Below are 16,689 nucleotides of genomic sequence, written 5' to 3'. Positions count from 1 at the left end.
CCCACTCTGTGCTCAGTTTGTATTTCTGCCTAGGATTGGCCCAAACCAGGTGAAGGACCTTGCATTTTGGCTTGTTGAAGCTCATGCACTTTGCACTGGCCCATTTCTCAAGCCTGTCAAGGTCCCTCTGGATGGCATCTCTTCCCTCAAGTGAGTCCACGGCACCACACAGCTTGGTGTCGTCGGCAAACTTACTGAGGGTGCACTCAGTGCCATCGTCCATGTCGCTGACAAAGATGTTGAACAGCACTGGACTCAGAACAGAGCCCTGAGGAACTCCACTTGTCACTGGTCTCCATGTGGATGTTGAGCCATTCACCACAACTCTTTGAGTGTGACCATCCAGCCAGTTCTTTATCCACTGAGTGGTCCATCTGTCAAATCCATGTCTGTCCATTTTAGAGACAAGGATGTCATGTGGGACAGTGTCAAACGCCTTGCACAAGTCCAGGAAAATGACATCTGTTGCTTTTCCCATGTCAACCAGTGCTGTAGCTTTGTCATAGAAGGCCACTAAATTAATCAGATGGAAGTAAGTGAGTTATTACAGTTTAGAAAGTGACTGCTTGTGATCTGAGACACATTAGCCCAACCTACTGCTAACATACTAGTTTAAATCTGTTGGTTGAACTTTTTAATTTTAGTTTGCAATGGACTAAGCATGCACATGATTATTTAATATGGTTCAACTGATAAAAAATACCTTAAAATGAGAAGTCAATAATTTTCTTATTAACTAACCCTATTGAGAGATACCCTTTTGGTACAGAGATACATAGGATGTTCTGGGAGACAAAACTGGCATTCTTCTTTTGCCTTCTCCCTCTCTCCCCCCCCCCCTTTTTTTTTATATATATCTTGGCCAATGGTTCAAAATCTTTCCAGACTTGTGTATGACAACTGTGCAGTTACTGTTATATTTAGTATTATGACTTGTTTTTACGAATTAGTTACTGCAATATATCAGTGAGTAAATAATTAGATCATGTCCTTGCTTTGCTCTTCTGAAATAGTCTGCCTTTGCAGTATAAAAATCTTTCCTGTAGTTATTCTTTACTCTTGTCATACAGTACTCCTTTTCTTCTCTTATGTTCACTCTGCAAAGAAGCAGTTCATTAGCTGGGAGAAAACATGTGTTTTATAGTGAATCAATATGGAACACTGAAACAAATTTTATAACTCCAGCAATGCATCTACAAGCTTGGGAGAGGTGAACAAGGAGATTGTCATGTTGAGAGAGGAAGGAAGTTTCTTGGTTTTTATTTGTGAAAAGGAGTACCTTCTTGTGATATGTCTTGCCTCTGTAAGACCCTGCATTGAAGCTAGATTTTGTAATTTTCTTACTAGCGCACTTCCTCCACTGTTTGTTTGCAGGGTGTACATCTTTTTATTCACCTTTCATCTATATTGTGGGTATTGATGCTCTTTAGAGGAATAAATGCAGTAAATAAGGCTCTAATGGCAAGGAATAGGTGACCTTACCCCCGGCCCAAGTAGGTGAAGTATCTTTTGCTCCCTGGCTTTTGTTATTTAAGTGCATTGGAATATTCTTCCAAGCATAGTCCTCTGCTATGGGTTTTTGTTGTTGATTTTGTAGGTATGTCTCTAAAGTGGTCTATAAAAAAGTAGTTGATATTTCTTTTTGACACTTAAAGTGAGAGAGAACAGTCTCAGTCTTCCTCTTCAGCATTATGATCTTCTTTCTCTTTAAGATTTTTATTTTTAAACAGGTGCTAGCCAATATTTCAGAGGAATGTTCTTTGCAGCACAAAAATTAATAGTTCATATTTCTTTATGCTGCCCCACAAATTTATGCCATACACTCTTATGGTTTTAAGCCCTCTGAAAACAGTGTTTTCTGTCATGTGGTTTGGAAAGACTCACACAGCCATTCTGTGCATCCCTTAAAAATAACATCTCCAGGATTCTCATAAGCATCTCATTGCTGAGGCTACATTTCTGTTCCACCTCATACGTGAAAAATAGATGGTTCTCTTGATGAAAAAAATGGAGGAAAATTTGCGAAACAGTCATAATGAGTCTAAACATTTTAGATGAGGGACTCCACTAGGTACAGGTCTCCAACTAGACTCTGTCCAATTGACCACAACTGTCTGACTTCTTCTCTTCAACCAGTTCACAATCCACCTTACTACCCAATCATCCAGACCACATTTCCTCAGTTAAGCTGTGAGGGTGCTGTGGGAGATGGTGTCAAATGCTTTACTGAAATCCAGATAAGCTATGTCCACTGCATGGCCATCATCCATCCACCTGATTATGTCCTTATAAAGGGCTATCAGGTTGGTCAAACAAGACTTGCCCTTGGAAAAACCATACTGACTGCTCCTAATGACCCTCTTATCCTTGATATACCTAGAGACAGCACCAAGGATAAGTCATTCCATCACCTTTCTGGGGATGGAGGCGAGGCTGATCCGACTCTGGTTACCCGGGTCCTCCTTCCTGTCCTTTTTGGAGACTGGAGTGTCATTTGGTTTCCTCCAGTCCTTGGGCACCTCTTCTGTTGCCCACGACTTGCCAAAGATGATGGAGAGTGGCCTGACAATGACTCCCGACAGCTCCCTCAGCACCCGTGGGTGCATCCCATCAGGGCCCATGGATTGATGGATGTTCAGATTGCCTAACTGATCCCTAACCCCCATCCTCCTGAACCAGGGCAAAGTCTTCCTTTGTCCTGACTTCTCTGGGGCCTCAGGGCTCTGGGGCTCCTGAGGACAGTCTCCAGCAGTACAGACAGAGGCAAAGAAGGCATCAGCACCTCTGCCTTCTTTGCATCCTCTGTCACCAGGGCATCTGCTTCATTCAGCAGTGGGCCTACATTGCTTCTAGTGTTAGTTGTATTTGCAATGTATTTGAAGAAGCCCTTTCTGTTGTTCTTGACCTCCCTTGCAAGGTTTAATTCCAAGGAGGCCTTAGCTTTCCTAGTTGCCTCCCTACATCCTCTGACCACAGTCTTATATTCCACCCAAGTGACCAGCCCATCCTTCCATGAGATATTTGGTAGTTCCATGATCTATTTGGTCTATTTTTGGTACTTTCTTTTGTTTATCTTCTGTTGATTGAGATTGTTGATGTTTGGTTTTTGTTTTTTTTTTTTTTTTACTACAGCATTTAGGTTTTTTTTTACTACAGCATCTTATTTTTTTTTGTTGATATTTAATGCATGGAATGCAACCAATGAGAATAATTCCACCTACATGTAGCTCTCACCAGCATCTTCAGATATGTGGATCCTGCTCAGGAATGGCCTTACCTAGGATTTTTACAGTGGCAAAGCAAAGCTGTCTTTGGCATTAAGAGGAGAGTGTAATGAAAATCCTCTTAGTAAATTGCAGCCATGATAGGGTTAGGATTTACTTTTATACTGCTGTACAGACTCTACTTGAAGCATATAAGGAAAATATCTCATTCTCTGAATAGAGTACAAGCTGAACAGAGCTAAAAAAAAGTTATAAATTAGCAAAGTATTGTGGAGATTAAAGTGTATTACTGGCTCACCTAGTTTTGGGTACAGGTCAAAATGAAAATCAGTTCATAGCCTCACAATAATAAATTTGCTTTTCACGGTTTTCCTAGTAACAAAAGGCATTTGCAAACAGGATTGAGTCTTCCCTTCAATGTCTCTTTCAAAGGAGGAAAGGTCCCCAGTCCATGGTCCTGTTGTAACTCTTCACTATTGTCTTGCACAGATTTCTTACATTATATGTTTCCTCTCAGCTGTTGCATGTATGTGAATTGAAGTGGATGTAACACCAAGCCGGTACAGATGGATATGTTCTTGGCTGTTGCACAGAATTAATGTTTTCTATTCTATATATGCCCTTACTTTGTGCCTACCTGGGTAGCTGAGTGCATTGAACGATGTTTCTAATATCTGTCACATGTTCCTTTTCTCCCTGATCCTTTCCCTGGAGGGAGGTGTGCAGCATGATGTCTTGCTTTGAAAGCACTGCAAACAGACTTTGAGAGGATCACCTGGATCATCAAGTCTCATATCTGGCAGTTGCAGACATCTACGTTATATAATGCTCTTGTGAGCTAACATCAGATTTCTTTCTCTGTGCTGCTCTTGGAAAGCTGTTCCACTACTTTCATATAAGAGCTAGAAACCTTTCATTTTCAGCTTCAGATTGTTTCTGCCTTGTTTTTTGCTTATTTCATCTTGTGTCAACCATGTTCTTGATCTTAATTAGCTTTTTTCCTTCTAGGCTCTTTATCACACTTACTTAATGTCTAGGCAATAATCTTACTGCTTAGTCTATGTTTTTGTAGACTGTTGTGCTCTTAGTAGAGGTGTGACTATGAGATAATTGTTATTCCATCAGTATTAAATCTGAGAAAAACCATTCTAAGCAGACTTAATTTTTCATTTCTTGAAGTTGTTAACTTGAATTACAGCAAAATTAGTGTTGTGCAGATGTATGAGAAAATCTCATCCTACATTAATATTTAGATAGGAAACCTGCTAGATTTATTTTCTAATATGCATTCCTAAACATCTGGCAAGATTATTTACTCCCCTGGCTCACCTTAGGTAAGACTTTAAGAATAATCCTGCTGGTTTCAAATGAGTTTGTGTAGCACAATGTTCCACATGAAATTGGGAAATATATCCTCATTTCCTTCCCAAGCATAAGGTGCTTGCTCATGGCAAGTCAGCAATAGGGCCGTTCTGCCTCATTTTGGGACTTGAGGTGGGTCATAAAAGCAGTACAGCTGCCCAACATCAGGTCCTGGCGTAAATCCCTTGGTGACTCAGGTTATGGCCTGTAAATATATGGAAGCATCTTCCTGCGTCCTTATCGGCGTATGACAAGACCTATACCAGGCTCCATAATTTACCCGAGCACAGGGTCATGGGATGGAACTGCAGGGCTGAGCCCACCGTGGGGGCTGCTTGCTGGTGGGTTCTCACCAGGCACATCGCTGCCTCTCTCTTCCTCTCCTCGCAGCCCTGCAGGGCTATGACATTGCTCCTGCTCTGGAGTATATCTGGCTCAGACAAAAAAAAAGCAGACTGACTGCTTGCTGTATCTGATGTCGAGTCATAGACTGAAAAAGAAGTCATTCTGTTGTGCTGTAAATTTGTGAGAAACTAGGGCAGTTTGGTGCAAAAGGCTGAGGAGCTTGAGTTTTGTGTTCTGGCAGCTTTAGCTGCATTCTAGTACAACTATGACTGTCATAATGTGTCTGCACAGTGTGTCTGTTCTGTGGCAAACAATCTACATTTCTGAAAAATACGTATTATTTCTCCTGGATTTATAAAGAGTGCCTGAACTTGCTGAATTTTCTCTTTGGTGGCTACAACTTTTGAATTTTTTTTATTTTTTTTTTTAGAAGAAGAAGTTAGGGTGATTCAGAAATCTTTCTCTTTGCAACTTGCTGTTTCAAACCATTTCTGCAAAGAAGGAAGATGGACATCTTCAGTCATCCCTTGCTTAAATGGTCTGGGTCTAGAAGTGATCATCATATCTGATCTTGTTCCTTCAATAAATTGAGCAATTATAGATATGGATAGCATAAAGATTAGTGCTTCTCTTCTTGAACCATTTCATGTTACCATTAATATAGATGGTTTTCATAATCCATCTGCTCCTCCTGCCTGACTAAAGCTCATCGTAAGTCCTGTGCTCATGGCAGGCATAAAAATTTCAAAGAAAATTTGAGATTCCACCTATCTCCATAGCTGAAGGCAGACTGAGTTTTGTAAAGCTGTTACTTTGGGTTTCAAAGTGTATAAATAGAAAGGTGAAGGGAATTTGACAATTGGCTTTGATATTGTCTGGACCACAAAGTTCAAATATTTCTATATTAAGGAGTTATTTCTGAAGTTCTTACAGATAGAAAGTCTCTTATTCCAAGAGAAATGTCAAATGTAAATTTTAACTGTCATGAACACCAGTCAAATTAGTGTTAAGTGGCTTTCAAAACATTCCCATATTAGTATATTTTAAATTTGCATCCATCTTTCACTCACTTTTATGAGCACGGACTGCATGTGCTACATAATGGCTTGGAACCAAATTATTTTTTCTCTTTACTGTGACTCTTTGGACTAGTATAACTGTGATTTTTGCCGTGGAAATGGTCATAAAACGTTATTCTTGCTGTCTTTGTCCCCTTTTCTTCCTTCCTATCCATTCCTAGCTTGCCTTTAATATCCACTGGTAAATCAAGGTAAAAACCAAAACAGACCAAACCATTGTAGTCTCCAGGTCAGTTAATACCTACTAATACATGTGTATCTTATTGCTCCACTGAACTCTGAGTGTGTTCACTTTGGATCTCCTTTGCTCTTCCTTCTGCTAATGTTAGTTGATAATTTTTTTTTTGGAGGAAAATTATCCCTTTTGCATCAGTTGATTAAATGCATGATATAATTTAAACTTTTTTTTTTTTTTTTAAACAGGAAATTATGGGGAAAGTGGAATGGAAGCCTTCAAAGAGCTGGCTGCCCAAGAGGGTCTCTGCATTGCTCACTCTGACAAGATCTACAGCAACGCTGGGGAAAAGAGCTTTGATCGCCTGCTCCGCAAGCTGCGAGAGAGGTTACCCAAGGCTAGAGTGGTGGTTTGCTTCTGCGAGGGGATGACAGTGAGGGGGATCCTCATTGCCATGAGGCGCCTGGGAGTGCTTGGGGAGTTTCTGCTAATTGGCAGGTAAGGCTTCAAGTGTGATTTCTCTGCCTGTCCTCTCCGCCTCGTTCTGCGGGTGGTCCATTCATTTCAGAACTGTGCAATTCAGGCGACCTCTAATTTCCATATTTACTTGACTAATGAATGAAAAGAAGTGGCAAGGTGGTAAAGCAGATCTCAGGAAGGGAATTTGAAAGTGTATGCCAACTTAATTGGTCGTGTTAACTTCTGCTGAAGTAAATGTTAATTACTAATTCTTTGATCTGGATATATGACATATATGCTTTTGTGCTTTTGCACACTCTAAGGGAACTTTTCATACACAAATTTTAGAATGAAAGTAGGGAGCAAAGAATCCTGGTTTCAGAAAATGATATGGAAGTGTGATGTGACAAAAATGTCATGTGTTTCACAAAAGATGTTTCCTGATAATTTGAAAACAAAACCACTCAGTAATTCAAGATTATCTGAACTTCTTTCCAGTCTTATGATTACAAGCTTACATTCTCATTTGTATATTTTGTTCTGATCTTTGCTGTTGAAAGCTAGGGCACTGCTATTAGACAGCCTTGTCTGTTTTTTAAAACATCAAACTTGCTGATGGCCAGGTCGGTATGTATGGGTTTTTTATATTACCAAAGTAACAGTGCAGACATGTATCGGACAGGAAAAAGCTGTCTTTATCAAAATAATTGTTGCTTTTTTTTTCAAGAGTTTGTAGATACTTGCTGAATTATGGTCATCTTAGTTCTGTTGCATATAGTCTATCCACAGTTCCTTTTTTTGTGATACTTCTTATTTCGAGACTTCTTTTGACTTTGACCTTGATTTTTGTTATGTCTTTATGTCTGGCTTTCTCTTTTGATGAATCTTGCTCAGATGATGAGTACCAATGTTTTCTATCTTCTCTGTTAAATTAGTAATGTCTCTTTACTTAATCCTCCTATTTACTCTTTGTTCTTTTCTTATCTACTATTTAAATACCATTCCTTCAAGTTCCCTGACAGTTGTCCCCGCACCTATTTAGCTTCTGTTGTCGTTTTTTTTTCTGTTGTCATTCGGATCTATCAGACTTTGTTTTGTCCTTTTCTTTTCCTGAAGTCTTTGTGTCTTTTATTGCCATGACTGGGATCCTCTCTTTTTTCCCTGTGCTATAATACTAGTCTTTCCCTGACTATATTGCTCCTCAAAACCCATAATTATGGTTTTTATAAATTGACTAATCTAGCCTAGTCATCTGAAAGCAATCAATGGCTCTCTTTTTGTTACTTTTTTTTGTCTCAGTCTTTGATTGCAATCTACTCTGAGAAGAAACTGTATTTCTGAATGGTGTGTGGATAAGATAGGGTACATCTAGAAGACCATCAGTATTACAGTGAAACAAAGAATGAGGTGATACTGAAAATGGCATTACGTTCTAGATTTTTCCATGTGCTTTCCATCTGCATCATTCAATATGTATCATCTGAAATGAATCATGGAATGTTTCAGGACTGACATGTTTTAACTATATTTTTTCAGTGAATAGAAGAAACTAACTGTAATTAGTCTGGGCGACAGCATCCTAATGTTCTTGTAAATGACCTGCAGCTTTAGGAAATGCTGTGCTTGCTCCCTATATTGTTGTCCCTCTGTGACAGTGTCTTATCGTTCACCTGATTTTGGTGCTCCCTCTTGATGCTGTCTATACCAAGAGCAAAACACTCTCCTAATTAAACACCAAAACTAGGTACTTCAGCGGTACAAACCTCTGTTTTCTGTTAGTCCTTTTGTTCCTTCTCTATGGATACGTTGAATATTTCAACTTGAAATTTTGACTACAAGCATTGTGGTACCCTATATAGTTCAATTGTTTGTCTCATAATCTGCCGAACAGCATTATTCTGAGCTTTTTGTCAGAAATTCTCACCTATCAAATGTCAATAATGGAACTTCTTTGGAAACCGCAGTGCATTTTTCAGATAGGTTTTCACATACCCTTCTTTTATGCTGGTAATTGAGTACAGGAGACTTCTTTTTAGGGCTGGGTGGGCTGTTCTGGTTGTAAAACAAGCTGGCAATTTCTTTGCACAGTCTGGATTATGCTCAACAGCTAGTACATGTTTTATATGTGCTTGCAGAACTAAAAGAAAAGGCATTTTCTTTGAATTGTCCTAATTAAGTGATTTAACAAAATGGCAAATCTAGCAAACTTATTCACAAGTAAGTTGCAGTGAAACTGCAGTGCTGTGAATTTGGTCATCTCTATACAAACAGGAATGAAGGCACACATTAACATCACTCTGACGTGCTGTTTAGTCTTTTTTATTCAAGTACCCAGCTAAGCGAAAAACCAAAAGCCTTTTAAGAACATTCTTTTAATTGGGGAAGTGGGAGTGAATGTGAAATCAAGATTTTTTTTTTTTTTTTCCAATAATGAGCTAAACAAAGCCTTTAATTTACCCACAGGTTTATCAGCCACACTGTATCAACCCTGTACTCTGCTCTGACTCACTGTAAATAGGAAGCCTTTACAAAGGGACACCTGGCTAAATGCCTCTTTTCCTGCTTTATCTTCAATGTTGCTATAGATCAAAGCAGACAAACAGCTTAGTTTAACCAAATTCAAGGTATCAGAAAGAGAGCTTGGAAATAACTTTCACTTCACTTTAATTCTGGGGACGATATACTGGCAATTATAGGGGGTTACATTGAGCCAGGACTTTTCCTAAATTCACATTCATGATCTAACCAGAAGTTTAGTCTCCTTTGCTACTGGAAGTGAGATTTTGCTCTGTTAGTGAGAAGGGGATTTCTGATTCTGGAGTGAAGCTGGGTTTAAGAAGAAGAGGTTGTAATCCTGCTTCAGGAAGAATGGCAGGTGTTCTGAAATTGATACAGTGTCCAAATGTAGTGCAGAGTTTGGGGAGAAAATTCAGTAAACTGTTAAATTAAGCATGATAAAGCTTTAAAAAGTGACAAATAAACACAGTGAAATGAACAGGCAAAAATTGATTGTGGCTTTTTATAAAAACAATTATTTCAATAGTATTGAAGTAACCAAAGGCAAATATTGTACTAAGAAAATAAATTGTACTCTTAAAGGAATTCAGGTGATAGCTGTTTTACTAAAAAATTGTTTTGACCTGAAGAGACTATGCAGAAAGATGTTCAACATCATGTGTCTAATTATGTTTATGCAGGCCATTGAGTTTTATGTTATTTAATAAACATCGACTATGTTTTGTGAAAATCTCTTGTATACACCCTGAGATGATGTATCAAGACAAGGCCCGTAACTAACTTTTCAGCATCTGTGTGGGTAATATAAAGCAAATGAAAATCAAACAAAATCCCCGGTTTTGAGTAACTCTGAGATCATTGGAGAAGACACATGGTAGATAAATAGTTGGAAATGAAAATGCTTTTCTGCAACTTGATGATCTCTCAAACTTGTGCACACAATGGTTTGTGTAAATGGATAAGGAACATTAGAAAGAAAGGGATATATTAGTGCACATGCTGCTTTTCAATATAACACTTGCTAGTGGACTATGTACTGCTTTACTTCTGTAAGCTTTCCAGCATTTTATGTTTTCTCTTAATACTGCTCTGAGGGCTGTTGTAGAAGTATGAATTTTAAGTGTTGGTAGGGTAACCTCTCCTGAAAGTTTGGACACTTAGCAGTGAAGACATAGTTGGATTCTCTGCCGTGAAATCAGTGCATGACAGAGGGCAACCCTCTTCATTTTTCGATATGTAATAAAACTTTTTAGAATAAAAATAAAGCATTTTAGCATACAATGACAACTTCCAGGATAAACAGTGAGATGAAATTGCCTTGTGAACAGAGGACAGTCATAAACAATATTGATAATGGTGTGTTGGCATTTAACTTCACACTTTTAAAAAATATTTAGGCCTGTTAGCCCAGTCGGTTAGAGCGTGGTGCTAATAACGCCAAGGTCGCGGGTTTGATCCCCGTACGGGCCATGTGTTACCTGATCTAGTTGAGAGGTGTCCCTGCCCATGACAGGGAGGTTGGATTAGATGATCTCTAAGCTCCCTTCCAGCCTAGGCCATTCTATGACAAGGCATTGTCAAGGTAAGCTGTTTGCTCTGACACTGTTGGATATGTGGAACCTGATTACCTCAAGGTGTAAGTGCAAGCAGATGGTGAGTTGATAGAAATGTGCCTTGATGTGGCCAATCGTTGGGTGGCAGGATGTGTGGGAGGATGCGGGCAGGTGCCTAGGGCTGGTTTAACCTTCCAAAGCCTGGGATTTTATGCCTGAACAAGCATGTAAACCCATTGAATTAGTGTACTCCTTGACAGAAGAGAGCCTTGCCCACCCAAATGAGACCCGTCAGTTCCTGGCACTATGACTACTGAGCCTCTGTTCAGCTCCATCAGAGCAGAGGAAAGAGGGCCTCTACATCTGAGGACACCATGGTTAAAACAGGAACTCAAACCCTATTCACAGTAATCACCCTAGTAGTCAAAAGGAAAAACTGGAAGAAGAAATTGACTGGTCCATAGCACTCAGAAGGGAGGAGGAAGAGTCTGCATAAGGAAGCTGGTCCTTCAGCAACGAAACAGGTGAAGGAGGTGACAGAAGTCACTCCACAGCCAGAAATCACCTGGCTTTTGAGTGAACTTTGAGATATGCAGACTCTCGACCAACCAGGACAGTGGTTTGCTGCCTAGTTGCTGGGATAGTGAGGCTGACAGGAATTAGAAGGTAAGGAAGCCCAGAAGCTGGGAGACCTTGCTAAGACCTAGGGAATGGACAAAGAAATTGAAAGAGACAACAATCCAAAACCTCTGGAAGCGACTCCTGTTGAGTGTGAAGGCAAGGTATCTCCTCAGGGATAATCTTATAAATTTCCCAGGGAAGTAGACCACAATGGAGAAAGGTGTTGATTTCATTTGTGTCTTTGTTTCTAACCATCCAAATCTATTTTAATTAGCAATAAATGGAACATTCTGCCCCAAGATGAATCTCTTTTGCCTATGATAGTAACTGTTAAATAATCTCCCTGCCTTTATTTTGACCCACAACATTTTTCATCCTATGTTTTACCCCTCTCCTGTTGGGTGGGTTATAGGTGGGCATTTGATTGCTGAGCAAGGCTAACCCACCACAGGTAACATAGGTTGCACTACCAACAGCATGGTGACAGGAATTTCTCTTTCATTCAGTTCTGACATAACAAATTTTAGAAATAACAGAGTATCACATCTGGTGAAAAGACCTACCTGCTTTTTCATCCCAGATGAGTGCTTGGTGCCAGAGGCTTATTCATTCCCTACAAATTGACTGATAGTATTCTGCTACTAGATTAGGATGTTTTTCTTAAAGAAGAAGGTCATCAAAGGATGATGCTGCTCTTCGTATTCCGTGTTTAGTCACTGTCCCATTTGTAGTTGCAGTCTAGAACTTGTCAAATATGATGAGAATTTATAATCAGTGTGGATGAAAATAACATTATATAATACGTGAAGGCTATGAATACGCATGTTTTGTTAACCCTCTAACCTAAAATAGCATCAATGCATGTTAAAATGGAATTACATTTCAAGTGCCAATTAAATAGGCATGTATTACAGGCTGGAGAGTTGGCTGGGGAGAAATTTTGTGAAAAACAAGTGCAATTGTAGAATCTTGCACCTGGGAAAGAACAACCCCACGTGCCAGTATAGGTTGGGGACTGACGTGTTGGAGAGCAGCATAGGAAGAAGAGACTTGGGTGTCCTGGGTGCATGCTGGAACGTGGGATGTTCCACAAAAACATTAGGAAAAACTTTTTCACTGTGAGGGTGACAGAGCGCTGGAACAGGCTGCCCAGGGAGGTTGTGGAGTCTCCTTTTCTGAAGACATTCAAAACTCATCTGGACGCGTTCCTGTGTGACCTCCTGTAGGTGATCCCGCTCTGGCAGGGGCATTGGATTAGATAATCTTTTGATGACCCTTCAAACCCCTGAAATTCTGTGATTCTGTGATACTACGTTTGAGTTTCCCTGTAGTTTGCATTTAGAGCTCACCAATAGTCATTCTATGGGTGTTGCTTACTAATAGTGATGATGAATTAGGTAAAGGTTAGGGTTTACTTAGCTGGGATTTTAGAGAGTACTTCTGTGCTGATCTTAACAACAGGAACAATATTCACTTAGAGACAGAGACAAGAAAATGCAGGAATGTATCTGTTGTTTTTGATGGTGAAATGGCATTTAAATACTACGGTGGGCAATTTAAAATTTATTTATTTTGTATTTTTACCTTTTCCTTTCTGTGGGATATAAGCTAAACTCTGGTTTAGATATAATCAAAACTATTTCTTTCACGTAGGCATACAGAATTAGTTTCAAAAGCATGTAATAATCTTTAGATATTTCCGTAAATACACTGTATTTTTAATAAGGATGACATTTTCAGAAGTTGTTTGTGAGTTGGTGCTTTTGTAAATGTTGCTCGGTTTTATTAAAACCCCGTTTTCAATTTTTTTATGTGAAGAAATTGTATTGAATGATGGTAATTCAAGGATCTTTGCATAATTTATTTATGGTCGGAACTTTTCAGGCATGTCTATATGAAGCTGGGATTTTTTATAAATGGTTAGGAAACAAAGCAGGTTTTATTTTTTACTGAAAACAGTTAAAGTAAGACCCTAGTAGCATGAATTATGGAATTTCTGCAGTTTACTTCTGGTGCTTTTCAGTGCTTGAATAGAAATGTAACTTAATGCAGCTCTGGAGGAAACATGAGCACAACCTTCCCTCAGAATATAAAGATCCATACTCTCAATTCTAAACAGCAAATTCATGCCCTATTTTTTAAAGAAAACTAGAAATTCAAGATGAACATTTCCTGCAATACTTTGCTCATTTTATTACTACTCGAGAATAATTATTCTCACATTTTCTGCCAAGTCTTGTTATAAAAATTACTTTTCCTGCTTCGTTACAGAAATCACTATATATGATATGTATCATCACTGTTTATAACAGTTCTGTTCCTTGGATCACTAGAAAATGCTGCCGTTAGGGGTAAGTTACTGACTGAAGGTAATCAGAATTGCCTGAGCTGTGTTTGTACAAATGAAACCTATTTTGACAGGGACAAACATATCAAAGAAAAAAAAAACCCAAACGTTGCAATTTAAACACTTTTTCACTGAATCCTGAAAAGCAGTGACTGAAAAGCTTTAGAACTCCTGTAAATTATCATCTGGCTGCATTTTCAGTGTAGCAATTTACTGCTCGTTTAAGCCGTTGGCTCATTGACCAGAGAAGGGAAAATAAAGAGCAGGGTACGACATTGTGGGGAAAGACCATATATTTCCATATCTTACCTGATTTTCATTCACTTTCCACTTTCCTTTCATAAATGTCCTCAACCTTATGGCCTTGCTGAGGAACCCATGGTACCTTTCCAAGGCTGGAAAATGTGCACAGCATTCAGCAGTCTTAGGAGCTGAATTCATCTGAAGTCAAATACATGATGCTTCTACAGTAATGAAATTAAACTGGAATCAAGGCAACTGGCATATGATGGTAGATCCTTAATCTATTGCTTTTCTGCTGAAATTTTTAGCCAAGACAAATCCTTTCCATTTCTGAGGTGTAGTGATGCTTTAGGACCTGACATTATGTCAAGAACTCTTTTTCTCAGAGTCAAAGCTAGTTCTTTCATGTTACTATTGCCTCTTAAGCACCACCAATCTGTGTTGATGTGGGGGCTGGAAGACTGCAGAACTGGCCAGCTCTTGCCTGCATTTCACTTCAGTCGTTGCTGTACTGTCTGCATTTTAGTTCAGTTATTTGTACCTCAGAGATGGAGAATCAAAAAAGAAAAAATATTTGAAAGCCTTGCAAGTTCACTGCTGCCTGATAGCATCAGGCACTTGTTTTAACTGGATTTAAACTGCATACATTATTCACTATGAGCTATTTTTAGGTAAGCTGTGGTACACAGGGCTCATACAGGTATTTTCCATGCTGGTGATTTGGCTGTATTTATTCATCTTGTGGGTAGTAAGTTTAAGGTTTTTCCTCATGACCTTGAAGTCTCGAGGGATTCAATACCAAGAAAGTATTGCTAAGAAGAAGCTGAATATCAGCTCTTGCTTGTTAACAGAAGGATCAGGAAAGCTGTGTAATAGATCGGATGTAAGCACTTCTGTATGCAGAAATGAAAACCTTAATGTGACTCCGGTTAAAGTTTCTGCTTATTTTTCACAGTGGATGGAATAATTGTAAATGGCTGTTCCTAATGCAAAATCTTAAATGTACTTTTATCTGCCTCCTTATTGTTATATATTATTTGCATTCTTTAGTTGTTCCTTGCATGCTGCATTTTAGTCCTTGAATCTCTATCCTCTCTTGGTCGTCTGGTCCCCATTTACCTGAATCTCAAGGCTTTCTTGCCAATTAACATACTGAACTCATCAGCACCTGCCACCATTATGGGGCATTTATTTTTTATAGCAAAAAGTCTGCATTGTTGACATAATTTCCTTTTTGTGAAGTCAGGAGGAATTTTAGCATTTTCTTAATCAGAAATGGAGATAAGCAAAACGTACTCTTTTCTTATCTATTTGCACCTATTATGTTAAACAGATCAGCTCTCTACATCCTTTTTTGGAAGTCCCATCCAAAGCTATAATTAAACTTAACAATTTAGGAATGATGTATCCTCTCTTTTCTTGTGGATGTATGATAGAAGTCAAAAAAAAGAGCGGCCTCCCTACTTGAAAAGTAGCTATGCAGCTATGTAAGACTGGCCTTTCTACTTTTTTGACTGTTCTTCCATCACTACTGCCATTAAAAATACAGTATGAAACATTTGTTATATTACCATTATTGCCTTTACAAATCTGAAATACAATAAAGATAATTGAGTCTGATCTCACACGTTATCATCAAAATTTTCAAAATAAATTCTGAGGATATACAATGGTATAAAGAGAAACTAGACAGGTGTTCTGACTTTGAAGGCTGATAGTTGATAGTTTTTAGAGTTTGGGGATGTTGTAAATGTGGTAGTTGTAGTTGTAGGTTTGGGGACTCCCTAAGAAGTAACACACTGTAAGAAAATGGACTAGACACTGAAGTCTCTTGTTAAGGCCAGTGCGCAGACTGACTTACAATGAACCACCTACAGTACAAAATTAGATGTGTTAATCTGTGTGTATTTCAAATGTATTTGCCTCATCAGTGTGACTACAATATATGTTAACTCAAAATGGGAATGGAGAGTTTAAAGTCTTCATAAGAAACTTGCCACCATCTCCCGGATAAGCATAAACACAGAAATAGAGGATGATGCAGTACAGTAATGTCTCTCAGGAGCTCTGAGTCAGTACAAGTATGACTGACTTTTTTTCTGTTTGCCATTACAGTTGTGGGAATAATTCCTAGATGGCAAGACTTAGTTGCACAGCCTGCTACTCCAGTAAGGTAAGAGTTGCAGTTGTAGGGAGTTGCAGGCAGAATTAAGCAGCAGCAAAGGTAAAAGGCTAAGAAGAAAGTGGTGGTGCTGAAGTGTGAGGAAGAAAACATACATAGGAGGAAGAAGGCCAATAGAATGGGCCAGTAGAAGAGGAGGAGGTATTAGAGTCTGTATGTAAGAAAGGTGGTGAGTGATAGAGTTTTGTTTTCAGGCAGTGATTATTTATTCGGATCCCGACTGACGTGTTAAGATATGTGACACAAGCTCAGTATCTATAAATCACACAAATGGAATAGAAGCAGAATGATGACTCCAAACTGGAGGAAGTGGTGGACTGCTAGGCCATCACAATTCAATACAAGAGGGTTTTTGTTGATATTGAAGCTCTCCAGTAAAACACCAAGGGCTAAATTCTGTTTTCATGGTGCTGTGAACCTTGAATAACGCTCTGGACAACAGTGTTGTTAAAGTGAGTGTGAAATGAGAATAATTTTCTGATACAAAATTCTTACGTGTTAGAACAGAAAAATGTCCGTGTGTTCAGGGTTGTGTTTCAGTGAATATCCAGTGCTTGCAGTTCAAACAAAGATCTTTTTCTT

General features: G+C 38.9%; 1 non-coding gene across 1 annotated transcript; it reads left to right on the top strand.

The window, feature by feature from the left end:
- The first annotated feature begins 10,557 nt into the window (after window positions 1–10,557).
- TRNAI-AAU lies at window positions 10,558–10,631 on the top strand. The gene has a single exon. It is a non-coding gene; the product is annotated as a tRNA-Ile (tRNA).
- Window positions 10,632–16,689: the final 6,058 nt, after the last annotated feature.

Source organism: Apaloderma vittatum, unplaced genomic scaffold (genome assembly GCF_000703405.1).
Source record: "Apaloderma vittatum isolate BGI_N311 unplaced genomic scaffold, ASM70340v1 scaffold6893, whole genome shotgun sequence".
Lineage (NCBI taxonomy): Eukaryota > Metazoa > Chordata > Aves > Trogoniformes > Trogonidae > Apaloderma > Apaloderma vittatum.
Note: the sequence above shows the minus strand (reverse complement) of the source record. Positions and strands in the feature narration are given on the sequence as shown.